Source organism: Schistocerca nitens, chromosome 1 (genome assembly GCF_023898315.1).
Source record: "Schistocerca nitens isolate TAMUIC-IGC-003100 chromosome 1, iqSchNite1.1, whole genome shotgun sequence".
In the NCBI taxonomy this organism is placed as follows: domain Eukaryota; kingdom Metazoa; phylum Arthropoda; class Insecta; order Orthoptera; family Acrididae; genus Schistocerca; species Schistocerca nitens.
In genome coordinates, this window is record NC_064614.1 from 51,359,140 (window position 1) to 51,387,041 (window position 27,902).

The window sequence follows — 27,902 nt, forward strand, 5'->3', positions numbered from 1 at the left end:
GTACACCTGTCACTTAAAGCGTTCAGATGATCTGTGTTTTCACATTACTCACTGCTGTATGCGGATTCCGCCGTTTGACACTACGTCTAACACTTTTACGCCTGTGATGTGTCAACAGTTTTGCAGACTGTATATCACTATTTTGTACTTGAAACTTCACATTAGTAGTTAAAAGTTGCCACACGCTACGGACTTTGGCCATAATTGCATTGTTAATCATCCTTACCTTCAAGTTTAGCAAAAAGTCGTTCTTGATGTACAAACTAATGAATACCTTAAAAAGATTGAAATTGTAATTTTTCCTCCTTAATTACCAACTAAACCTCTGAACTCGTTGTGTTTGGTGTAATACTGGTTTATAGCTAATCGGCAGCGCCTGGCGATTGTGTTGACTGCAGGAGTCAAGAGGAACTTTAAAATTCCACAATACCACAAGTAGCTAGGGATTGACCAGGCTACCACACGAACAGTCTTGCCGTTATAAAAATGACTCACCATTTACCAAAAGAAACTTTATTCCATTGCACTGTTAAATGAAATGTCACACCATAACGAGTAGTTCCGAGAAATACCGAGCTAAGCAGAAACAGACCTAACAACACCTAAACATAGAGAGTAGTGCCACGATAGGTTGAGCCCTGAAATTCATACTTCCGACACAGTTTACACAAACGCAGTTCGGCACGCTGTGTCCGTCCTTAAATCACAGTAACTTACATTGCGAGGATAACACGCGTACAACAAACCAATGACCCTTCAGGGGCTATCACAATCTCCCTTGAAATAGACTACACTTCTATGCAAAACTTAAGGACGAGCTGGACAAAGTAACGTAACATATTAACTCCTCGCTAAAATCAACGAAAGTGAAGCAGCATGTTGCCAGAAGTCTTCGGGTCATGCACAGGAAGTTGAAAGTTACATGTCGTGAACTCAGTGCAACTATAACGACAGCTGAGGCTAGCTTCACATTGCAGCACACTTGAAAGAACGCCGTCCGGATGGGCCGAGAGGTTCTAGGCGCTTCAGTCTGGTACCGCGCGACCGCCACGGTCGCAGATTCGAATCGTGCCTCCAGCATGGATGTGTGTGATGTCCTTAGGTTAGGTAGCTTTAAGTAGTTTTAAGTTCTAGGGGACTGATGACCTCAGATGTTAAGTCCCATAGTGCTCAGAGCCATTTGAACCATCTGAAGTTGAAGGAACGGGAAAAGATTGTGAGTCAATCAGTGATCAGTTGCGGAAGATCATGGTGGTGCCCTTCATTACAACACGGCCCAGAGAAAAGATTTGTGGAGTTTGCATGGAGAAGAATCTCCGGGAACTGGAAGAAGGACGAATTGTTATGATTGTACGCCAGGAGTTTGGTATTCCTCACAGCATAGTTTCACGTGATTGGGGAGCTTCCCAACTATAAGCAACGCTCCCCGAAGGAGAGTTGTTGGCCACGGTCAACTACAACGCCAGATAACCGCTACATTGTGCAGAAGGCAAGACGCCGCGCACATCATTCAGCTGGTGCAATTGCAATCACATTTAACACGACTGCAAGGCACCCAATGTCACGTTATCTTCCGTACTGTACCAGCTGTCTCTCTATGTTGCTTAGCAGTGACACATCATGACAAAGCTAATTTCATTCTTAAGTGTTGCACACCAGCGCATTTCATTCATTTCATTTCATTTTACACAATCGAGTGCTTTTTCATTTTATTATTTTTTTTTTAATATAATCCATTATGGAGTCGAGGTAGCAGTTGTCGTTATACTGGTTATCACTGTTAGCATTCAACCGCGATTCTTATACATATATTTTAACAACGCGTTTCAAAAGACAATGCCCTCATCATCAGGTTGTAAAGTCTATGTCATGAAATTAAACCGACTAAAAAGACAAAGTACCATCACAAATAGTTGGGAAATCCATAGAGCAAAACAGAATTAAAAGTATATTGGACTGTGGGTCCTCGTCTTACATTGAAGTTGTTGACAGAAGTCGATGGCCGTCCCATAGCTACCAAATATGCTGTCGCACTGTGCCGGCTCGGGAGCTGTTGTGGACTGACGTGCCTAGGTGTTGTGACGTGGTTACAGCCGTGTGCTTGACGGTAACGCTATGCTATTGGGCGCCTGATTTCCTTAGTGCATTGGTCTGCCATCGTTAGCCTCTCGCAACTCCGTCAGTGACATGCTACAAGTTTAAAGTCGCATACCTACCCTAAAATAATTCTAAAAATCAGCAAAAAAATCTCATTTCTTTAAAATTATCTTGTGCATTTAGAATATTGCTTTGTTTCTTTACATGGATAGCTATCTCCTCCAGTAAATCAAGTTTCCTCCCTTTCTTTTGTACATGCAATATTTCTACGTTGTCTTCTGTGCTATTAAGGGGATGGCCTGTTTCATATATATGGTTCGCAACAGCTGATTTGTCATAATTTCCTAACCTGAACGCATCTTTATTTTCTTTGTACCGGATCGCGAATGATCTTCCTGTCTGCCCTATATATTTTGCATCACAAGTTCTACACTGAATCTTATAAACTCCCAACATTTCAAACTTATTTCTCTTCTCGCCAATATCGTGCTCCCGAGCCGGCACAGTTAGACAGCATATTTGGTAGCTATGGGACGGCCATCGATTTGTGTCAACAACTTCAATGTAAGACGAGGACCCACAGTCCAATATACTTTCAATTCTGTTTTACTCTATGGACTTCCCAACTATTTGTGATGGTATTTTTCCTTTTTAGTCCGTTTAATTTCATGACATAGATTTTACAACCTGGTGATGAGAGCATTGTCTCTTGAAACGCGTTGTTAAAATATATGTATAAGAATCGCGGTTGAACGCTAACAGTGATAACCAGTATTATTTTTTTATTTTATAACGTTCACGATTAGTTGTAGGGATTTGAGCTAAAACATCCAAATTCTATAAAGATGCGCTGTATAATTTGTGATATTAGTTGTGCATAACGGTTCCATGTTGCAATTCCCAGGGAAAATGCGCTGAGTTACAACATCAGTAAAAGCAAAGTAAAATTGTTGAACTTGCCGCAATATTATCGCCATAAACGATAGGGAGATCACTCAGAGAGCATCAGATGAGCTATGAACGATTATGGGTGTTGACGCTACGAGATCCTCGCCTTCAACGCGCGCAGCAGACAGCGCCTCGCTCCTGGGAGAGTAATTTGGACAGGGTGGACAGCCCGGCACCGTGTGTTTGTGTCACCGGCGCAGCAGAGAGCGGCCTGTCTGGGCCCCGCTGCATATTCATGCCGACCTTCGAGCAACACTCCCGGGAACCAGCGGTTCGGATAATGCGGGCACAGTAGTGCACAAGGCTACACCGTTTAGTGCAGCCTGACACAAGTGAGCGGTAATCGCCAAATGGCCATCACACGAAGCATCATTGCGAATGAATATCTAATCCTGTCCAGTTCCAAGCACCGTGATGTCGGAATACGTCATGTCAGCCAGTTAAATACCTTTGTTTTGGATAGTAATACACGTAAGTATCTCGCTTTAGATTAACTATCGGTAAGCCCTCGATTCTTTTTAGATTCCAACTCCCATGCATAAAAGAGCTTTAAACGTCTCATTGCTTTTCAAATGAGTTAAACTGTTAAATATTTGACGTTAGTCAAGTACGCGATAAAAAATTTATAAAAGTTATGAAACTATGCTGAAAGTGTTTGGTAGCGGCAAAGTGCTGGATGAATTACAGTGTGGGCAATTTGCACTCCATTTTAAGGAAAAGATGGTTCAAATGGCTCTGAGCACTATGGGACTTAACTTCTGAGGTCATCAGCCCCATATAATTTAGAACTACTTAAACCTAACTAACATAAGGGCATCACACACATCCATGCCTGAAGCAGGATTCGAACCTGCGACCGTAGCGGTCCCGCGGTTCCAGACTATAACGCCTAGAACCGCTCGGCCACTCCTTCCGGCTGAACAGCGTTTCTCGAAGGGTTGGAATTCTGCCTCGTGCATGCATGTGTGTGATGTCCTTAGGTTAGATGACGTTCTACAGAAGTGAAATTTAACCGACAGGAAGAAGATGCTGTGATATATAAATGATTAGCTTTTCAGAGCATTCACACAAGGTTGGCGCCGGTGGCGACACCTAAAATGTGCTGCCATGGGGAAACTTTCCAACCGATTTCTCATACAAAAACAGCAATTGACCGGCGTTGCCTGGTGAAACGTTGGTGTTATGCCTCGTGTAAGGATGAGAAATGCGTATCATTATGTTTCCGACTTCGATAAAGGTCGGATTGTAGCCTATGGCGATTGCGGTTTATCGTGTCGCGACATTGCTGCTCGCGTTGGTCGAGATCCAATGGGTGTTAGCAGAGTATGGAATCGGTGGGTTCAAAAGGGTAATACGGAACACCGTGCTGGAACCCAACTGCCTCGTATAACTAGCAGTCGAGATGGCAGGCATCTTATCCGTATGGCTGTAACTGATTATGCAGCCACGTCTCGATCCCTGAGTCAACAGATGCGTACGTTTGCAAGACAACAACCATCTGCACAAACAGTTCTACGAAGTTTGCAGCAGCATGGACTATCAGCTCGAAGACCATGGCTGCGGTTACCCTTGACGCTGCATCACAGACAGGAGAGCCTGCGATGGTGTACTGAACGACGAACCAAGGTGCACGAATAGCAAAACGTAATTTATTCGGGTCAATCCAGGTTCTGTTTACAGCATCACGATGGTCGCATCCGTGTTTAGCGACAGCGCGGTGAACGCACATTGGAAGCGTGCATTCGTCATCGCCAGACTTGCGTGTCACCCGGTGTGATGGTATGGGGTGCCATTGGTTACACGTCTCGGTCACCACTTTTTCGCATTGACGCCACTTTGAACAGTGGACCGTACATTTCAGATGTGTTACGACCCGTGGCTCTACCCTTTATTCGATCCCTGCGAAACCCTACGTTTCAGCAGGATAATGTACGACCGCATGTTACAGGTCCTGTACGGGCATTTCTGGATACAGACAATGTTCGACTTCTGCCCTGGCCAGCACATTCTCCAGATCTCTCACCAAGTGAAAACGTCTGGTAAATGGTGGCCGAGCAACTGGCTCGTCGCAATACACCAGTCACTACTCTTGATGAGCTGTGGTATGGTGTTGAAGCTGCATGCGCAGCTGTACCTGTACACGCCATCCAAGCTCTGTCTGACTCAATGACCAGGCGTATCAAGACCGTTATTACGGCCAGAGGTGGTTGGTCTGGGTACTGATTTCTCAGGATCAATGCACCCAAATTGCGTGGAAACGTAATTACATGTCAGTTGCAACATAATGTATTTGTCCAATGAATACCCGTTCATCATCTCCACTTCTTCTTGGTGTAGCAATTTTTGTCATCAGTCTACTGACTGGTTTGATGCGACCCGCCACGAATTCCTTTCCTGTGCTAACCACTTCATCTCAGAGTAGCACTTGCAACCTACGTCCTCAATTATTTGCTTGACGTATTCCAATCTCTGTCTTCCTCTACAGTTTTTGCCCTCTACAGCTCCCTCTAGTACCATGGAAGTCATTCCCTCATGTCGTAGCAGATGTCCTATCATCCTGTCCCTTCTCCTTATCAGTGTTTTCCACATATTCCTTTCCGCACCGATTCTGCGTAGAACCTCCTCATTCCTTAATTTATCAGTCCACCTAATTTTCAACATTCGTCTGTAGCACTACATCTCAAATGCTTCGATTCTCTTCTGTTCCGGTTTTCCCACAGTCCATGTTTCACTACCATACAATGCTGTACTCCAGACGTACATGCTCAGAAATTTCTTCCTCAAATTAAGGCCGATATTTGATATTAGTAGACTTGTCTTGGCCAGAAATGCCTTTTTTGCCATAGCGAGTCTGGTTTTGATGTCCTCCTTGCTCCGTCCGCCATTGGTTATTTTACTGCCTAGGTAGCAGAATTCCTTAACTTCATTGACTTTCATCAATCAACTGAAGTATTTCTTCTGTTACCCATGGTTTCTTCGCAGCTACCTTCTTTGTACCTATGTTTTCCTTCCCAACTTCTGTGAGTGTCCTTTTTAGAGATGTCCATTCGTCTTCAACTGTACTGCCTACTGCGCTATTCCTTATTGCTGTATCTATAGCGTTAGAGAACTTCAAACGTATCTCGTCATTCCTTAGTACTTCCGTATCCCACTTCTTTGCGTATTGATTCTTCCTGACTAATGTCTTGAACTTCAGCCTACTCTTCTTCACTACTATATTGTGATCTGAGTCTATATCTGCTCCTGGGTACGCCTTACAATCCAGTATCTGATTTCGGAATCTCTGTCTGACCATGATGTAATCTAATTGAAATCTTCCCGTATCTCCCGGCCTTTTCCAAGTATACCTCCTCCTCTTGTGATTCTTGAACAGGGTTTTCGCTATTACTAGCTGAAACTTGTTACAGAACTCAATTAGTCTTTCTCCTCTTTCATTCCTTGTCCCAAACCCATATTCTCCTGTAACCTTTTCTTCTACTCCTTCCCCAACAACTGCATTCCAGTCGCCCATGACTATTAGATTTTCTTCCCCCTTTACATACTGCATTACCCTTTCAATATCCTCATACACTTTCTCTATCTGTCCATCTTCAGCTTGCGACGTCGGCATGTATACCTGAACTATCGTTGTCGGTGTTGGTCTGCTGTCGATTCTGATTAGAACAACCCGGTCACTGAACTGTTCACAGTTACACACCCTCTGCCCTACCTTCCTATTCATAACGAATCCTACACCCGTTATAACATTTTCTGCTGCTGTTGATATTACCCGATACTCATCTGACCAGAAATCCTTGTCTTCTTTCCACTTCACTTCACTGTCCCCTACTATATCTAGATTGAGCCTTTGCATTTCCCTTTTCAGATTTTCTAGTTTCCCTACCACGTTCAAGCTTCTGACATTCCACGCCCCGACTCGTAGAACGTTATCCTTTCGTTGATTATTCAATCTTTTTCTCATGGTAAGCTCCCCCTTGGCAGTCCCCTCCCGGAGATCCGAATGGGGGACTATTCCGGAATCTTTTGCCAATGGAGAGATCATCATGACACTTCTTCAATTACAGGCCACATGTCCTGTGGATACACGTTACATGTCTTTAATGCAGTGGTTTCCATTGCCTTCTGCATCCTCATGTCGTTGATCATTGCTGATTCTTCCGCCTTTAGGGGCAATTTCCCCACCCCTAGGACAACAGAGTGCCCTGAACCTCTATCCGCTCCTCCGCCCTCTTTGACAAGGCCGTTGGCAGAATGAGGCTGACTTCTTATGCCGGAAGTCTTCGGCCGCCAATGCTGATTATTTATCAAAATTTGGGCAGTGGTGGGGATCGAACCCTGGACCGAAGACGTTTTGATTATGAATCAAAGACGGGTACAGTCCCCTGAGACTTTTAGTGGGTACATATTCATTGACATATTGGTTTTCCGTGTGCCCTGGTAAGAAGCCGAGTGTTCGCCACATATGGCGGACAAGGCGACTAGTGTGATGTCACAAGTTCGTTGCAGGGCCGATATTTCTCGTGAGCTCCGTTTTGAACTAGGCGTCGTAGAGTGATATAATTTTGCAGGTGGATTCAGTGCTTTACGTACCTGCTGTCGCAATGTGTCTTGCGAACAGATTTTATAGTAAAGAAGTAACAACATCGTGATTGATGATGAAGTTTTACTGCGCATCATTTTAAGCAGGAGTCAACTTTTCACGCATCAATGTGCTGAAAGCAAGGGGAAACTACAGCTGTAATTTTTCCCGAGGACATGAGGCTTTACTGTATGATTAAATGATGATGGCGTCCTCTTGGGTAAAATATTCCGGATCGGAGCGTGGAATGTCAGATCCCTTAATCGGGCAGGTAGGTTATAAAATTTAAAAAGGGAAATGGATAGGTTAAAGTTAGATATAGTGGGAATTAGTGAAGTTCGGTGGCAAGAGGAACAAGACTTTTGGTCAGGTGATTACAGGGTTATAAATACAAAATCAAATAGGGGTAATGCAGGAGTAGGTTTAATAATGAATAAAAAATAGGAGTGCGGGTTAGCTACTACAAACAGCATAGTGAACGCATTATTGTGGCCAAGATAGACACAAAGCCCATGCCTACTACAGTAGTACAAGTTTATATGCCAACCAGTTCTGCAGATGATGAAGAAATTGATGAAATGTATGACGAGATAAAAGAAATTATTCAGGTAGTGAAGGGAGACGAAAATTTAATAGTCATGGGTGACTGGAATTCGTCAGTAGGAAAAGGGAGAGAAGGAAACATAGTAGATGAATATGGATAGGGGATAAGAAATGAAAGAGGAAGCCGCCTTGTAGAATTTTGCACAGAGCATAACTTAATCATAGCTAACACTTGGTTCAAGAATCATAAAAGAAGGTTGTATGCCTGGAAGAAAATGGTTCAAATGGCTCTGAGCACTATGGGACTTAACATCTATGGTCATCAGTCCCCTAGAACTTAGAACTACTTAAACCTAACTAACCTAAGGACATCACACAACACCCAGCCATCACGAGGCAGAGAAAATCCCTGACCCCGCCGGGAATCGAACCCGGGAACCCGGGCGTGGGAAGCGAGAACGCTACCGCACGACCACGAGATGCGGGCGTATGCCTGGAAGAATCCCGGAGGTACTAAAAGGTATCAGATAGATTATATAATGGTAAGACAGAGATTTAGGAACCAGGTTTTAAATTGTAAGACATTTCCGGGGGCAGATGTGGATTCTGACCACAATCTATTGGTTATGAACGGCAAATTGAAACTGAAGAAACTGCAAAAAGGTGGGAATTTAAGGAGATGGGACCTGGATAAACTGAAAGAACCAGAGGTTGTAGAGAGTTTCAGGGAGAGCATAAGGGAACAATTGACAGGAATGGGGGAAAGAAATACAGTAGAAGAAGAATGGGTAGCTCTGAGGGATGAAGTAGTGAAGGCAGCAGAGGATCAAGTAGGTAAAAAGACGAGGGCTAATAGAAATCCCTGGGTAACAGAAGAAATATTGAATTTAATTGATGAAAGGAGAAAATATAAAAATGCAGTAAATGAAGCAGGCAAAAAGGAATACAAACGTTTCAAAAATGAGATCGACAGGAAGAGCAAAATGGCTAAGCGGGGATGGCTAGAGGACAAATGTAAGGATGTAGAGGCTTGTCTCACTAGGGGTAAGATAGATACTGCCTACAGGAAAATTAAAGAGACCTTTGGAGAGAAGAGAACCACTTGTATGAATATCAAGAGCTCAGATGGCAACCCAGTTCTAAGCAAAGAAGGGAAGGCAGAAAGGTGGAAGGAGTATATAGAGGGTTTATACAAGGGCGATGTACTTGAGGACAATATTATGGAAATGGAAGAGGATGTAGATGAAGATGAAATGGGAGATAAGATACTGCGTGAAGAGTTTGACAGAGCACTGACACACCTGAGTCGAAACAAGGCCCCGGGAGTAGACAATATTCCATTAGAACTACTGATGGCCTTGGGAGAGCCAGTCATGACAAAACTCTACCATCTGGTGAGCAAGATGCATGAGACAGGCGAAATACCCACAGACTTCAAGAAGAATATAATAATTCCAATCCCAAAGAAAGCAGGTGTTGACAGATGTGAAAATTGCCGAACTATCAGTTTAATAAGTCACAGCTGCAACATACTAACGCGAATTCTTTACAAACGAATGGAAAAACTGGTAGAAGCGGACCTCGGGGAAGATCAGTTTGGATTCCGTAGAAATGTTGGAACACGTGAGGCAATACTAACCTTACGACTTATCTTAGAAGAAAGATTAAGAAAAGGCAAACCTACGTTTCTAGCATTTGTAGACTTAGAGTCGAGGGGCATGAAAGGGAAGCAGTGGATGGGAAAGGAGTGAGACAGGGTTGTAGCCTCTCCCCGATGTTATTCAATCTGTATATTGAGCAAGCAGTAAAGGAAACAAAAGAAAAATTCGGAGTAGGTATTAAAATTCATGGAGAAGAAGTAAAAACTTTGAGGTTCGCCGATGACATTGTAATTCTGTCAGAGACAGCAAAGGACTTGGAAGAGCAGTTGGACGGAATGGATAGTGTCTTGAAAGGAGGATATAAGATGAACATCAACAAAAGCAAAACGAGGATAATGGAATGTAGTCAAATTAAATCGGGTGATGCTGAGGGGATTAGATTAGGAAATGAGACACTTAAAGTAGTAAAGGAGTTTTGCTATTTAGGGAGTAAAATAACTGATGATGGTCGAAGTGGAGAGGATATAAAATGTAGACTGGCAATGGCAAGGAAATCGTTTCTGAAGAAGAGAAATTTGTTAACATCGAGTATAGATTTAAGTGTCAGGAAGTCGTTTCTGAAAGTATTTGTATGGAGTGTAGCCATGTATGGATGTGAAACATGGACGATAACCAGTTTGGACAAGAAGAGAATAGAAGCTTTCGAAATGTGGTGCTACAGAAGAATGCTGAAGATAAGGTGGGTAGATCACGTACCTAATGAGGAGGTATTGAATAGGATTGGGGAGAAGAGAAGTTTGTGGCACAACTTGACTAGAAGAAGGGATCGGTTGGTAGGACATGTTTTGAGGCATCAAGGGATCACAAATTTAGCACTGGAGGGCAGCGTGGAGGGTAAAAATCGTAGAGGGAGACCAAGAGATGAATACACTAAGCAGATTCAGAAGGATGTAGGTTGCAGTAGGTACTGGGAGATGAAGAAGCTTGCGCAGGGTAGAGTAGCATGGAGAGCTGCATCCAACCAGTCTCAGAACTGAAGACCACAACAACAACAACAAGTGTCTGTGACGTCACATTTCCTGACGTATGTCTCGTACAATGCAACAATTTTGCGTGTACACTCAGTGGCAATATGGATACAGGCTGCAAACTGTACAGCGATTAGCGTCAGTAGTAAAGAACTAATAAATTCAAACGTAATGTGTCCTGCATGAACAGCAAAAAAGCAGTAAACTGATAAACTTTCTTTCTTTATCATTTTTTTGAGAGATGTCACCGAGAAAATGTTTCGTAAACGTTTGAAACTATGTGTAAATTTGTTGGAAGACAACTAAGTGCTCTCATTCCGCAGCAAAAGGAATCAGCATAATGTTCTTTCTTTCTTTCTTTCTTTCTTTCGCTTACGCCATAGTCCCTCAGCGATCGCAGGGACGCCTTGACCAACGACGGAAGAAGAAAGCGCGACTGATGTCCTCTCTCGCCTTTCTGTCACGGAGCCGAGATGAATGTGCTACGCCGAAGTTCTTGAGATGTAAGCGCCTATTCACCACTGCCCAAGCACATCGTATCTACGACAGAATGGAATGAGCTTTTCTTCGTGAGCGAATACATACAACACGGAGAGACTTGGCAAGAACGCATCAGGAACTTCTGGATATTTTCTATCAACTAAGTTGCAGAATGCATCGAGACGACTGGGACAAGATCGACAGCATCACTCACAGGAGCATGCAGAACGAACTCGAGCGCTGCACCGAGCGACAGAATAAAAAAAAATTGAAAGATGCCGGAAGCAGACCGACAAGGCGATTCCCGACATGTCACACACAGTGGTCAACCTCACTGAACGACAATTGACCGAAGAGGAAGTGTCTGTTCTTCAAAAAGGAGGGAATTTCGCTATCACCCCGAGAACTATACCTATGGAGGACATCATTGCCAACACCGAAGCAGCCATTCGGCCCCTTCCTTTTGAAAGGGCAGAGGAAATACGCACTGAAACAGCCAGGATACTGCGCCGAGCAAAACCACCAGCTTGCAACCTGAAGAAAGAAGAGGTAAAAGCCATTAAGAATCTCAATGCCGACAAGAGTATATTGGAACTTCCTGCCGATACAGGGAATGCGACCGTCGTAATGAAGACCGAAGATTATGAACAAAAGATCCGAGACCTATTAGATCCGACGACGTACCGAAAACTAAGCGCAGATCCGACGCAGCGTATCACTCGGAATACGAATCGATTAATCAAGGCGTCCTCTCTGCCGGGGGACATACAGAGAAACCTGCGCAACACAGAAGCCCTACCACCTCGGCTGTATGGATTACCCAAGATCCGTAAGAACAACGTTCCACTGAGACCGATCGTTAGCGGTCCTGGCTCACCGACATATAAACTGGCAAAACACTTGGCCTTTCTGCTCCAGCCACACGTGGGAAGAACGACACATACATTAAGGACTCAGGACATTTCACTGAGAAGCTGAAGAAACTGAAACTTGCACCAAACGACATCCTGGTCAGTTTTGATGTTGTTTCGTTACTTACGAAAGTGCCACTCAGTGACGCTCTGGAGCACATCGGTTCCATTTTCCCGCAAGACATCAGAAAGCTCTTCCATGAATGTCTCACCACGAGCTGTTTCACGTGGAATGGCGATTTCTACGAACAGCTGGAAGGCGTCGCCATGGGTAGTCCTCTCAGTCCAGTGGTGGCCAACTTCTTCATGGAACAATTCGAAGCACAGGCATTGGACTCGGCGACTTGCAAACCTAAGGTGTGGTACAGGTACGTCGATGATACTTTCGTGGTGTGGAGCCATGGTGAAGAACAGCTCGGTGACTTCCTAAGACACTTGAACAGCCTCCATGCCAACATAACATTTACCATGGAAGTAGAAAAGGACAAGAAACTGCCATTTCTAGATGTGCTGGTCACAAGGGACGGCGAAAACCTGGGACACAGCGTGTATCGAAAACCGACACACACGGACCGATACCTGCACAAACTGTCAAACCACCACCCGAGCCAGAAAAGAGGCATGATTAGTACGCTCGTAACGAGAGCAGGACGAATATGTGAGCCGCGACACCTCAAACGAGAAATGCAACACCTGGAAACTGTCCTGAGGAGCAATGGGTACTCGACAAATTATATTAGAAGTGTAACAGAGCATAACAATCGGCGAAGTAAGGAGCCAGAAAAAGAAATGTCGGGTATGGCCTTTCTGCCATACATTCCCAGAGTGACGGACAGAATCGGCCGTATATTGCGCGAACATGGCGTAAAGACGATTTTCAAACCGACAAGGAAGTGTCTTAGATCGGCGAAGGAGAAAAGAGACCCACTTGCAATGTCGGGAATATACCGTATACCATGCACATGCGGAAAAGTTTATGTCGGAATGACAGGACGATCCATTAACACCAGGATCAAAGAGCATAAGCGACATTGCAGGTTGGGGCAGGTGGAGAAATCGGCCGTGGCAGAGCACGCACTGAATGAGGCCGACCATGTAATAAAATTCGCCAACACGGAAATTCTGGCTGTAGAGAAGCACTATCACATGCGCTTGTTCAGAGAAGCTGTAGAAATACAAAAACACGCGAACAGTTTGAACAAGAAAGAGGAAAGCCTTAAGGTAAACGGATACTGGCTTCCCGTACTACAGCGAACGACCGTCGCAGGTAGCAAGAGGAGAACCGCACCGGAAATGACCGCGGACGTTGGCGCGCCAGGTACGTACAGTCTGCGGCCGCGAGCTCGGCTCCAGTTCACCACCGGCAATGGAGGGTGAACCCTTGACAATGCCAGCCACTCGTGCTGGTGAAACGTCACGAAAAATCATTAGATGAACGTCGGCCGAAGAACCCGAGACAGAAGCCAATAGGCAGTTTGTCTTCAAGGGTAGATCGTTTGACTCATCATTCGTCTCCGTTCCCAAGTGATAATTGTTTTACCACTTTGGAAACAATGTTCTTATGATGGTGCATTGTCTTATGATGGTGCTTCTAGGAGCTCTAGATGTACTGTTGTAGTGTTGCTCTCATTTAGCTACAGAGAACGAATTACCCACGACTCTTGATTTTATAAATGTGCCACCCTACGCACTGAAGTAAGGAAAGATATGGGATAGCGATATGCATATTTGTACATATACAGATTGTATCGCTTACGCAAGGTATAAAAGAGCAGTGCATTTGCACTCAGGGGAAAGGTTTCCGACGTGATTATGGACGCACTACCTCAATTGATAGACATGAAAAGCGGAATTGAACTAGCAGCTGGACGCGTGGTAGGTTTCGTTTCGGAAATCATTAGGGAATTCAATATTTTTCGAGATGCACAATGACAAGTGTGTGCCGAGAATACCGAATTTCAGGCATTACCTCACACCACCGCCAACGCAGAAACCTACGACCGTCACTTAATGAACGACAAGAGCGCGGTCTGCGTAGAGTTGTCAGTGGTGACAGACAAGCGACAGAGCGTGGAACAACCGCAGAAATCGACGTGAGACGTACGGCGAGCGCATTCGTTCCGACAATGCGGCGAAATTTGGTGTTCACGGGCTGTGACAGCAGTCGACCGACTCGAACGGGTTTGCTAAAGAACATCACCTGCAGCGACTTTCCTAGGCTCCTAACCGTATCGATTGAATACCAGGCGACTGGTGAACCGTGGCTTGTTCAGATGAGTCCCGACTTCATTTACTAAGAGGTTAGGTTTGGATTCGAGCGTGGGGCAGACCTCACGAAGTCAGGGACACATATTGGCAACAATGCAATGTGCAAGCAGGTGGTGGCTCTATAAGGGTGGGGGATGTATTTACATGGAATGGAATGGGTCCCCTGATACAACTAAATCGAACATTGACTGGAAATGGTTAAGTCCGGCTAGCTGGAGACTATATGCAGCCATTCATGGACTTAATGTTCCCAAATTATGATGCGTCATGTCACCGGGCTACAGCTGTTTCGCGATTGGTTTGAAGAACATTCTGGACAATTTGAGCAAATGGTTTGACCACCGAGATAGCCCTACATGAATAACCTTAGGGAATCAGTAAGAAATGACAATGGTGAAATAATTTTCATCGTATGTATAAGATGAGAGTTTGTTGGACAGGCACCCGCAGCCAAACTTTTGCATGTTGAATAGAAACAGCTGAGGCTCAAGAAAATTCTTTCTTAAGGGAAGACTGATTTCTAATATTAAAGTACATCATCACGTGAAAATATGAATAGAAATAACAAACAGACTGCAAAGCTATTACGCAAAGACCGTATCACAGTGATGAAAGTGGATGACTGATCACTTAGATTAAGTGATGAAGCTACAGTCCGATGCCAAATTTCCCTTTAATATTCGGGAAATTTCGTAAAAAGCAATTTCTTTTAGTGAAGGTTTGAGTCTGCCCGTCACGAATTCCTCACCTGTGACAGCCCCTTCATCTCAAAGTAACACTTGCAATCTACATCCTCAGCTATTTGCTGGATGTACTGTAATCTCTGTTCCATCTACAGTTTTTATCCGCTGCAGCACTCTCTAGTATCATGGAAGTTATTCTGTCATGACTTAAATGACGACCTACCACCCTGTCCCTTCTCCTTGTCAGTTATGTCCATATATAACTTCCTTCGTCGAATTCAAGGGGAAGGAAAATCACTGATGACTTTGCTATCCTTGGTGAAAGTAAAGAAGAATTACAGGATCTGCTGAATGAAACAAACAGTCTAATGAATATAGAATTAGAATTGAAACTTCGGGGATGCCCAGAAAGTAGTGCATCGCATTTCCTTCTTTTACGCCCAAAACGATGCTACGAATGCGAAATGTTACGAATGTATTATTTGACGTCTCCTGAGTGAACGTGCCAAGTTTCCGTCATTACCGACAGATAGCGTAGCTGCAGCACAGTTCCAAATGGCGTCTGTAGGTGACGTACGTTACAAGCAACGCGCCGTCATTGCATTTCTCACTGCAGAGAAAGAAAAAGTGGGAAATATTCACAAGCGATTGTGCAAAGTGTGCGGAGCCTCTGCTGCTGACAGAAGTACAGTTAGTCGCTGGGCGCGGAGGGTGAGGTCATAAGAAGGCGGTTCGGTGGAGCTCCACGATTTACGGCAGATGGGGAGACCATCCACGGCTGTCACACTTGACATGTTGCAGCGAGCTGATGTTGCCATTCGTGAGGACAGGCGCATTCGTGGAAGATATTTTGAGGACGATGAGGAGGTGATTCACACAGTGAAGCACTGGCTCCGTCACCAGGGGAAGGACTGGTATCGACTGGGCATACACGCCCTTGTTTCGCGCTGGAGGAAGGCCATGGAAGGGGATGGAGATTACGTGGAAAATCAGGGTGTGTAGATAAAGCACCACAGTTTCGTGAGTGTAATTCTCATCCCGTTCAATAAAGAATTGTTGAAGAAAGAAAATGCGGTGCATTACATTCTGGGTAACCATCGTAAATCGAAGAAAGGCGAAAGTAATGAGAAGTATTGATGAAACAGCGAGAAACTTAACGTTACGATTGGTGATCACGCTGTAGATGAAGTTAAGGAATTTCGATACCTAGGCAGTAAAATGAGCAATGACGGACGGAGCAAGGACATAAAAAGTGTACTAGCAAAAAAAAAAAAAAAAAGCCATTCTTGCACAAGAGAAGTCGACTAGTATCAAATGTAAGTATTAATTTGAGGAATTAATTTCCTATAATGTACGTTTGGAGCACAACATTGTATGGCAGAGGGACATGGACTGTGGGAAAACCAGGAAAGAAGAGCTTCAAAGCATTTGGGATGTGGTTGAACCGTCAATTTACTTTCAAAACCTATTCTTAAGAATTTACGTTATTTACTAGCGATTCATCAAGAACATTAACACATTTTATCACACTATGTGAGCGTGGAAGTAGTTGCCATAGGGTAACTGATGAAACAAATTAAATTTTTTTTAATACATGGAAATATTATTCCTAAAAACCCCCTTTTTTGAAACAGATATAAATTATAATCAGAAAGAACCCTGTAAATATCAAGTTACAATTTATTCAGCAGCAGAAATAACAGTCTTTTCTTTTTTTGATAGTATGAGCTTTCGCGCTGAGAACCTTGCCGCTCCTTTTTAATACGGCCGTAGTCACGACCGCTCACAACAACCTCTGAAAGACTACACTGGTGCAAATCTGCAACACACCAGATTACTTTAAACTAAAAATTTTTACAACTCACACAAACACATAAACTATGCACCTCGTAAGGGGGATGGAAATGGTACAAAACCCTCACATTAAAATTATTTGCCATCGAAAGTGTAACTTGTTTTTAAAAGAACTCTTACGGTGGAAGGGTGGCAACGTAATGTACTAAAAAGACCATTTATATAAAAACCCATGAAATGCAGTTTTACATAAAATGTACAAACATGCTCCACATTACACATATACCACCTCGCAAGATGATAGGCAAGATAAAAACATATTTCAGGAATCAGGCATTCACACCTTAGCAATTAATTCGTTAACACCGAATCCGACAAACATGACAGAGGCAGCTATTAACGTACGGCAGACCGACAGACAGACAGACAGACAGACAGACACTAACTGCCTAACAAATGCGGACGAGAGACAAACGAACATGCTGGGGACGAGAGACTGACCAAAAAAGCAAGTAGAATTTAACAAGTAACTGAAAGCACGTATCACTAGTCACTTAACTTCTAATAACAGCGATTTCTGGCGAAGTCCTGGCGCAGCAACTCCCCCCCTCCCCCACACACACACAAAACGCTCTCCCGAACCGTCCGCAGTCGCTTCAACGGACACAGGAAGGCGCGCCTATCTCCCGTCTCACGGCGTCGCAGCTCGTCCCGGCCAGCCCGATGTCATGGTTTGACTCCTGTTGCTCTCGTGTCGACCGCGAAGCCCCTACCCCTTTCTATACGGCGCGGCCCACTGGACTCACGTGGGGACCTCATATGCGCCGACGCTCAAGACGGACCAGTCATCTTGTGTCTCAGTGTGCGATCGACCAGCCGACCGATCCAACCGCCAATGACCGTTGCCCGAGCAACTCGAGCAGACTGGTGGCAAGACGCGCAGACTCTGATTCAGGAACATAGCCCCGACCGGGCGACCTCTAGCTGAGTCCTGTTACTGGTGAAGTGGCAATATTCTCATTTTCTGGCTTTAAAGTTTTATCCAAACGACAGCCATACTAGCACTCCGACGACAGACAGACACTCACTCCCGCACAAATGCGAACCAGAGACAGACCAGCAGCTGGTGACGCGAGACTGACCTAGCCTCACTCCGACTGACCCCTGCCGAGCTGATAGCGCCCCTTACCTGCACGTGAAGAGGCAACCTTTCCGCTTTCCCACCAGAGGGAGACACCAAAACTGCGACTGCCACAGCGGCGCCACCCCCAGAAACAGAGAGCGACTGCTTCACAATACGCGCTGCGGCACGCTCTTGAAAACAGGATTTCTCTGCCTCGTGATGACTGGGTGTTGTGTGCTGTCCTTAGGTTAGTTAGGTTTAAGTAGTTCTAAGTTCTAGGGGACTGATGACCATAGATGTTAAGTCCCATAGTGCTCAGAGCCATTTTTCAAAACAGGAAATTCTACCACAGCTCAGTGGTGTTACAGAAGTATGTTGATAAGTAGGTGGACTGATGAGATATGGAACGAGGTCCGTCTGATTGGCTCCTTTCTCTCCCGCCGTCCTTCCTATGTCACCATCCATAACACAGATTCCTACACCTTTTTCCCCTCTGCCGGTGTGCCCCAAGGCTCCGTCCTCTCCCCCCTTCTGTACCTTTTATACACGGCGGACATGCCGCCGCCGTCACCCCCCGTCCACCTTCTCCAGTTTGCCGATGACACCGCCTCCCTTGCCCTTGTCCCCACCCTCCAGCGCTCCCAACACCTTCTCCAATCCCATCTTGACCGGTTCACCACTTGGTGCAACCAGTGGTTGCTCAAGGTCAATCCCTCCAAAACCCAGGCGATCACTGTAGGCAAAACCACCCCTTCCTTCCGCCTCCTTGATTTCTATATCACCATCTATGGCCGTCCTATCGCCCTCACTCCCACCCTTAAGTACCTTGGCGTCACCCTCGACCGTCGCCTCTCCTGGACTCCCCACCTCCGGACAATCCAAGCCAAGGCACACTCCCGACTCAGTCTCCTCAAGCTCCTCTCCGGCCATACGTAGGGTCTGGACCCCTCCACCATCCTCCACACCTATAAATCCCTCATCCACCCTATCCTTTGTTACGCCCATCCGGCTTGGATCTCCGCCCCCGATACCTTTTATAAATCCCTCCAAATCCTTGAACGCCATGCTCTCCGCCTCGCCTATCGCATCCATCTCCCCTCCCCCACGCGGATCCTGTACGATCTCATCCCCTTCCCCCACCTCCTCCTTTTCCTTGAAAGGATACGGATCCTGTACACCTCCCGTACACTCGATCCTCCTCACCCACTAGTCTCCCCGATCCTCTCCCACACCCGCCCTCTGCCGCACCTGTATTCCCACGTCCCACCTGGTCTCCATCTCTCCACCCTCGTTACCCTCTCCCAAGGTGGCTTCCGTCAGCTCCCCCTCCCTGATGATGTCCTCCTCCCCTCCATCTACCCCTCCTATCAACTTTGACCCTGCCCCACCCCCCACTTCCGGTGTCCTTTCCTTTAGGCACCCTCCCACCCTTCTCTTCCCTTCCCTTCTCTTTCCTTTTCTCCTGTCCCCTCCCTCCGCCCCTCTTCCAACGGGCTTCCCCTCCCCCTTCCTCCCTCCCCCTATCTCCCCTGCCCGTGGCATCTCCGCTCTCCCCTCTCATTCTCCCACTCCCCTTCCTCCTCCTCCTCTCTTGACAGGTCCCCGGACTCGCACACGCATAGTGAAAATTCGCGCGCCGGAGATCATCGCCATCAGTGTCTCGTGTGTGTGCCTTCGTTTTGTGTTTAGCGTTCTTTCGCAGTTACACCTCCACTGTTCACATGTGCCGTTGCAGTCCTCCGTGTTCTGTGCGCCGTGTCAACAAGTGTTAGTGCTTTTATCGTCCAGCGTGAACGGCTTCATGTTTATTGTTTTTTGTCTCTACCTTTTTTGCCCGCCATTTTCATTGTATTGTCTGTGTAACCTATGTCATATGATTGTACCACTTAAGGCTGAAGAGCGGCGTAATATGCTGCTGACAGCCCGCCTGTATGAGGTGCTTAAAATTACACTAAAGAAAAAAAAACAAAAAACAAAAAATATGGAACGAGGAAGTTCTCCGCGTGAATTGAAACGCAGCAATGAAACTGGAACTTACCACGAAATGGGAGAAGAGAAAAGATTACAAAAAGCACCAATAGGAAGGGTAGGGGAGAGGAGGAGTAGGAGAAACATAGCGTAAACTTTACCTCAGCTGAAGCCGCGCTGGGACGGAAGGCTGCGACTGCCATACAGTGGACAGCATATGAAAAAGTATGCTGCAAGAGAAGAGGCGCACTCTTGAAAGCATGAAAAATATTCGTTAAACTTTAAGGAATGGTTGGTAACCTGGAAAACAAAACTGCAAATAGTAATAAAAGTAGCAAATGTCAAAAGAATAAATCATGGAGAAAACCCTAGAACCTTCTGTGGGCCATTCACACACATAACATTATTATAAAAAATCTGAAAATTTCTTCAAATTTTATCGGATGTTAGCCGGCCGCGGTGGTCTAGCGGTTCTGGCGCTGCAGTCCGGAACCGCGGGACTGCTACGGTCGCAGGTTCGAATCCTGCCTCGGGCATGGGTGTGTGTGATGTCCTTAGGTTAGTTAGGTTTAAGTAGTTCTAAGTTCTAGGGGACTTATGACCTAAGATGTTGAGTCCCATAGTGCTCAGAGCCATTTGAACCATTTTTATCGGATGTTACTGACGCTTCCGTGCATGCACCGCTTCCCTCACAGCCTATGTTTCGAAATCCTGTCAGTTCGGGCATGGAAGTCGCAGTTTTCCGTACCAGCGGGGCTTTAACTTTAGATCCTGTGTAATCTATAGTTCGTTTTCCGCCCCCTGCCTGCCTCACGCGCCCTTATTCCGGTGACTTTTTTAACTCCCCTCTCTCCATTTCGTTCACAGGTTCCAGTTTCATTGCCATGTTTTAATCCATGACTACAATTTTTTTTCGAAATTTCTCAAATTTTAAATAAAGAGTTTGGATCGGACTTAAAAGTGGCTTGAACACTTAATGGAGGTATTCAGTCTTCGGGACACATTTTATCTCTATGATATGGTTTTTGTGTAATATTTTGTACCGTGTCTCTCTTCTTTTTATTCATATTTGCACCTGATTGAGTAATTTGAAATTACGAAACCTCAAGCATTAGCAACAGCTGCAGCGGTCTTTATTCAACATTTTATGTGGAAGTTGCACAAAATTTGCATACCACTACTTCTAAAAGAATTTTTGAAGTCGGGTGTCCTTACAGACTGTGTATAGAGAATTCATTTTGGCAGTATAATATTTACTTATACAACTGACACAACAACATATTACACTACTGTACATTAAAATTGCTACACCAAGAAGATGACGTGCTACACACGCTAAATTTAGCCGACTGGAAGAAGATTCTGTGATATGCAAACGATTAGTTTTTCAGAGCATTCACACAAGGTTGGCGCCGGTGGAGACACCTACAACGTGCTGACATGAGGAAGTTTCCAACCAATTTCTCGTATCGCGACATAGCTGCTCGCGTTGGTCGAGATGCAATGACTGTTAGCAGAATAAGGAGTCGGTGGGTTCAAGAGGGTAAAACGGAACGCCGTGCTGGATCTCAACGGCCTCGTACCACTAGCAGTCGAGATGACAGGCATCTTATCCGCATGGCTGTAACGGATCGTGCAGCCACGTCTCGATCCTAAGTCAACAGATGGGGACGTTTGCAAGACAACAACCATCTGCACGAACAGTTCGATGACGTTTGCAGCAGCATAGACTATCAGCTCGGAGACCATGGCTGCGGTTACCCTTGACGCTGCATCACAGTCAGGAGCACGTGCGATGGTGTACTCAACGACGAACGTAGGTGCACGAATGGCAAAACGTCATTTTTTCGGATGAATCCAGGTTCTGTTTACAGCATCATGATGGTCGCACCCGTGTTTGGCGACATCGCGGTGAACGCACATTGGAAGCGTGTATTCGTCATCACCATACTGGCGTATCACCGAGCGTGATGGTAGGGGGTACCATTGGTTACACGTCTCGGTCACCTTTTGTTCGCATTGATGGCACTTTGAACAGTGGACGTTACATTGCAGATGTGTTACGACCCGTGGCTCTACCCTTCATTCGATCCCTGCGAAACCCTACATTTCAGCAGGATAATGCACGACCGCATGTTACCCGTCCTTTACAGGCCTTTCTGGATACAGTAAATGTTCGACTACTGCCCTGGCCAGCACATTCTCCCGATCTCTCACCAATTGAAAACGTCTGATCAATGGTGGCCGAGCAACGGTCTCTTCACAATACGCCAGTCACTTCTCTTGCTGATCTGTGGTATCGTGTTGAAGCTGCATGCGCAGCTGTACCTGTACACGCCATCCAAGCTCTGTTTGACTCATGCCCAGGCGCGTCAAGGCAGTTATTACGGCCAGAGGTGGTTGTTCTGGATACTGATTTCTCAGATCTCTGTACCCAAATTGCGTGAAAGTGTAATCACATGTCAGTTCTAGTATAATATATTTGTCCAATGAAAAGCCGTTTATTATCTGTATAGCTTCTTGGTGTAGCAATTTTAATGGCCAGTAGTGTATATGGGCAAGGAAGGGAATGTGCTTTTGAACAGAACTGACGCTGGAACACTGTATCCGTCCATTTCGCGAAGAAAATGTGTGACTTGCGAGCCACGTGCAGCCGGCAGATGCATTTCGAGACTCCTGTACCGCACGCACGAGCCACATCGTTTCTGAGCAATGCCCATTACGTTGATCTCGGTACGCTCAACGTTGACGTTCCAACGCACAGTCCGTGTGCCGTGTGCCGTGTGCCGTGTGCCGTGCGCCGTGTGCCGTGTGCCGACGGCGTCAGTCGCCGAGGCACGGCCGCGACTGAAGCTACTCTGCGCTCCGAGGTACGGCCGGTCGTTCAATAAAACATTTGCTGTGTCGAGCGGAGGCAGCGTCAGGCAAGAAGCGCAGCCCGCCACGAGGAGTGCGCCACGCACTTCCCGGACTTGGTGGCAACAAAAACAAACAGCCTGCAGAGTGGTCTCTCCCCTCACTCCTCACAGCGTATAAATTCCACATTCTGGCGTACTGCATTCAGACACGGCCCAGTGTTGGCTCACCGTGTATCTGTCTCAGTCCAACGAGGAAGGGAGAAACTCGATGTAACTAAATACTTAAGTACACATAAAGCAGACTCAACTACCTATTTACCTATCTACCTATCAGCTGAAGTGCTAGGATGGTAACTGACAGGATGTGGAATATGGCAGCTTAGTCGGTATTCTCGCGAAAGGCAGAGGTCCTGTGTTCGAGTCCCTGTCCGGTATACAGTTTTAATCTGCCAGGAAGTTTCATATCAGCGCACATTCCGCTGCAGAGTGACAATCTCACTCTGGAAACTTCCCCCAGGCTGTGGCTAAGACATGTATCCGCAGTATCCTTTCTTCCAGGAGTGCTAGTTCTGCAAGCTTCGCAGGAGAGCTTCTGTAAAGTTTGGAAGGTAGGAGACGAGGTATGGGCAGAATTGAAGCTGTGAGGACGCGACGTGAGTCGTGCTTGGGTATCTAGGTCGTTAGAGCACTTGCCCGCGAAAGGCCAGATCCCGAGTTCGAGTCTCTGTTCGGCACACAGCTTTAACCTGCCAGGATGTGGTATTAACTGTAGTATCAATTTGTTCGACAGAAAAGGTACTAAACAACGGTGTGGGTACAACTGAAGACTTTACTGAAAAATAATCACCAGAGGTCTGCGCGCGACTATGCCACTGTTTCGCGAACCGAAGTATTCGCTGTTCACAGGATTCCTGTCGCTGTGGCGTGAGTCAGTGCTCCACTGTGTCCTTCAGTTCGTCGTGCGAATTGAAGCACTGCCCCCTATGAAGTGTTCTAAGGGGGCCAAACACATGAAAGTCGCAGGACGACTTGTCTAGCTGTAGGGGGGATGGTCAGACTGTTCCCACTTGAACTTGGCCATGACGTTTTGTGTGACCTTGCATACGTGTGGATGCACGTGTCACTCCCTCCTTGAGCAGTCCAGGCCGTTTGCTCTTGATGGACCAGGTGTAGGGCACGGAAAGTCTCACAATTTACGTCACTGTTATGGTTTTGGTGCTCTCGATGAATTCAATGAGTATCGGAGCTCGGACGTCATAAAGCACGGTAAGCATCAGATTGTGTGCTAAAGGTACAGCTTTCCATATTTTTAGAGGGAGCTAACGACACATTCTTTCATTGTATGATGTCCCGCTTTGTCTATGACCCAATGTGATGGCAGCAACTCTCGTCACCGGCGACGATCCGCTCCAGGAAAAAGCGTTCTTCATGATATTGTAACAGGTGTTGCAGTCCTAGCCCCATAAGCTGTTCATTTTACTTTTCTCTGAGCCCCTTCGCAACCCACTTTCTCCCTAATTTGTCGGTCACACAGTCTGCCCCGTGTACGGCCATCTGCCAGAGGTGAATATTGGCCGGTTTAAAGCCTTCCGCAGTCAGAAATCTGACAAAATCTCGCTGTCCCTCAATCGACAAATTTTGCAAAGTGAATGCCATGAAGTCCTAATACGCACTGCAGCGTCATATCGACGGAACACACAACTCGCTACCTCAGTCCTGCGTCATGTGCGTGTACATGCGCACACTCACAACTGAAAGAATACCTTTTATATCATTTGTTGTCCGTCTGTCGGTATGTCCATCTTTCACTTAACAAGTCTTCTTCTCAGGAACGGGTTGAAATATCAATTTGGATCTTGTATCACATACTAAGGTCTTCGGCCCCTTGATGGTGTACAAAATATGAGGTTCTTAGTGAATGCAATCAGAAGATACGGCGATGGGGTAGTTCCTAGATGTCTCACTACGTTATCCCAAAGTGTCATATGAAACATTACCAGGGTTGGTTGTTACGAAGTTTTGCACCTTTTCATTTGAACATTCCTTACATTTTGAAAGGTGCCAGCCGTAATAAAAGGGGATAATTTTGGGCTGATGTGTATAAAGTGTCATAGGTTAATTTATATGAAAGGAAAGTGATATAGAAGCTGTCCTGGGCCAGACCTGACAAAAACCACAAACATGACCATTATTGTTGTGTAAATTTCACTCACTGTTTGCATTTTTAGTGATATTGCTTAAAAATAAATTATTAGAAATTCTTCCAATCCATATGTGGCATACAGCAAACCAGTGATGAACAGTATTGGTTAAAAACAGTCTTGGTTGCAATTATAGTTTTTACTTTTCAACGATGCGTTTCGCCTTATTTACTGAGTTTAACGAAGGCGATGTTGGCCTGATATATTCGACGATGCCCTTTGGCTACACTGACTAAAGGATTCTTCTAAGAAATACCAAATTAAGATAACCTGAAGATGCCTAAATAAGGCGAAACGCATCGTTGAGAAATAAAAACTAAAATTGCAACAAAGACTGTTTTTAACCAAAACAATAAACTATTAAATATATCATTTTTGTATTCAGCATAAATCCTCTTCCTAACTGAAATCATTGCTTCATAAACCGCTGCGTAGTTTCCCATTGTAAAAGCTGAAGCCTTGCAGTTGGAACGAGTCCACTATCGTGTTTGCCATTCTTGGATGCCTGAAATTACAATTTTTTCCTTTATATAACTCTTTTCTCAAATTCTTCCGTTTTCTCGTCTTAAGTGTTATACTAAAGTTACGTGTTGCTATATAATTTATTTACTATCGTTGAATCTTCTTCAAATGTGTTTGTGTGCATTTGCGCGATCGCATTGCTGTGTTCTACCCTCTGAAACCAATGCTGCGTTTACCTGCTACTCCGGGCAGAACGGTGGTACTTCTTTCCTGAAAGAAGTTCCCACATTTGACTTTCAAAGGTGACTATTAATAGTTGAAGTAAGCTTCGATGTACAACTACGGATGTTAACGACAAGGTTATCTTTGGCTTGCGAGAGACTTTTTATTTTTCTGAAGTCCTATCGTAGGCTGCTGCGGACCCGTTACCCATCGCTCTGGACGCGTCACGTCGGAGTACCGCCTCACTTGCTGCCATGACATAGTAGTATCTATGTAGATGTAGACGCTGATGTAGTAGGTCCGTGGGTTCAAAAGTAGATATAATGGTACATTAATCTTAAATGCATAGTCCATTCACTAATTATGCGGTTGGTAGTGGAAATCGTTTTGTTGAGAATAACGATAGGCAACAATCATACATTTAAATGGGAGAGAGGAAAGGTGAATTGGTGGTTAGTTTCCATCGTGCTGATTAAGATCATGTGTAACACTTAGAAGCAGACTTATTGCTAAATTCTGAATATGAATTTCTATTCACACTATATTGTAATTTTAAAGCACTTTGGCGATTGTACATTCATTTTCCTAAGTAGCCGAACACTTCGCTTCGCATCCGTCTTGATAAGTGCAACACACATAAGATAATTTCCTTGCAGTCCTCTAATCTCTTCCGGTCCGATTATGAGTGCCGTGTAAATTAACAATGGTCTGCTGCTACTGCTGAGGTTCCCAAAAGTGTTTCACGTTGTTAACACCAGTTTTTCTGTGTGGGTAGTTCGTTAGTCAGCACTCTCCAAGTGGACGACGGTTAACACATGATTGGAAAACGTTTTAAAGAGCCAGAATATTTTCAGTTATATTTGACCTTTAGGGGGGACAGAGATTCTTTCGGAATATATTTTTCACAATATGTATTTCGGGTAATGATTAATGAAAGGTGGAGTGATAGAAATACGTGTACTAATTATTTCACATACAAATGATAGTGATAATATTTTTTCAGTGTCATTAACTGTAATAGATCTGTGTTTACTAGTGTTACGGACCGTCTCATCACTAAAACCAAGAATTATGCCAAACAGGGCAGCATAAAAATACAATTCATGCTGTTAGAATACTTTCCAGCACGATAGTACATTCCTAATACAACTCTTTGTAACTGAGCAATCAGAGTGTCTGACTGCCAAGCTGAGAACCAGGTTGCTATCAGCAGCACTGTCGGGAATTTCCTTGTTGGGTGGATTGTGTAAGTGTGCACTCGGCTTTATTAGGCGAATTCAGGACCTACTGGAGTTATAAACAGTGGCCTCCAGGACTGTATACCTGACAATGGCAAGAAGAGCGCTGACCTGAGCCCTCATCCTCCATACTGTATCCGTTTGATGCCACCGGCGGAGGATGACTTGGTGAACAGTAGTCACTGAATGTCCCTACATGGCCGGAACGCTGTCTCTGTAACGTAATAAAATGTAACATTCGCAACTAAAACAGTATTTTCAACATCATGGAATTTCAAGAAGTTGGCTGTTATCAGTTTCTGCAGAGTTGTAATTTCTTCAGGATGGATCCTAGTCACATACCTTTGATCTTACGTCATCTAGTATTAAATTCCATTCTCCTCTGGAATCTAGTGATGATGTAAGTAGTATATTTGGGGATGGGGGGGGGGGAGACTTTGGGCTACAGTTCCGCCACTAGTCAGTGCCACAGTCGCAGCATTGCAGTCACGAGCAATTAAAATGTCCTACATAGAGGTTGATGAGAAATTTAAACTCGAGGGCAAATTTTAAAAAAAGAAACAAGATTCCACAAAATTTAGAGTTTGGTGTGTCATTCAAAATAAATAAATAAATATAGATGCCTAAACAAACCCAGTTATACTAGTGGGAAATTAAAGATTCCAAATGATGGTTCTAACTCAGCTGTGGCTTAATCTCCCTCCCCTCCTCCATGCAACTAATCACAGAACAGTATTAATACGAAACAGCCAATCAAAATCCAAGACGGCGTACTAGCTCATTTGTGTTTTATACGCCATGTTCCCCTCCCCCGCCTCTCTGAACCGTAACAGTGTATTATTAAAATGCGCCATACATGCCGTATAAAATTACATAACCTTCACTTGGATAGTTGCCA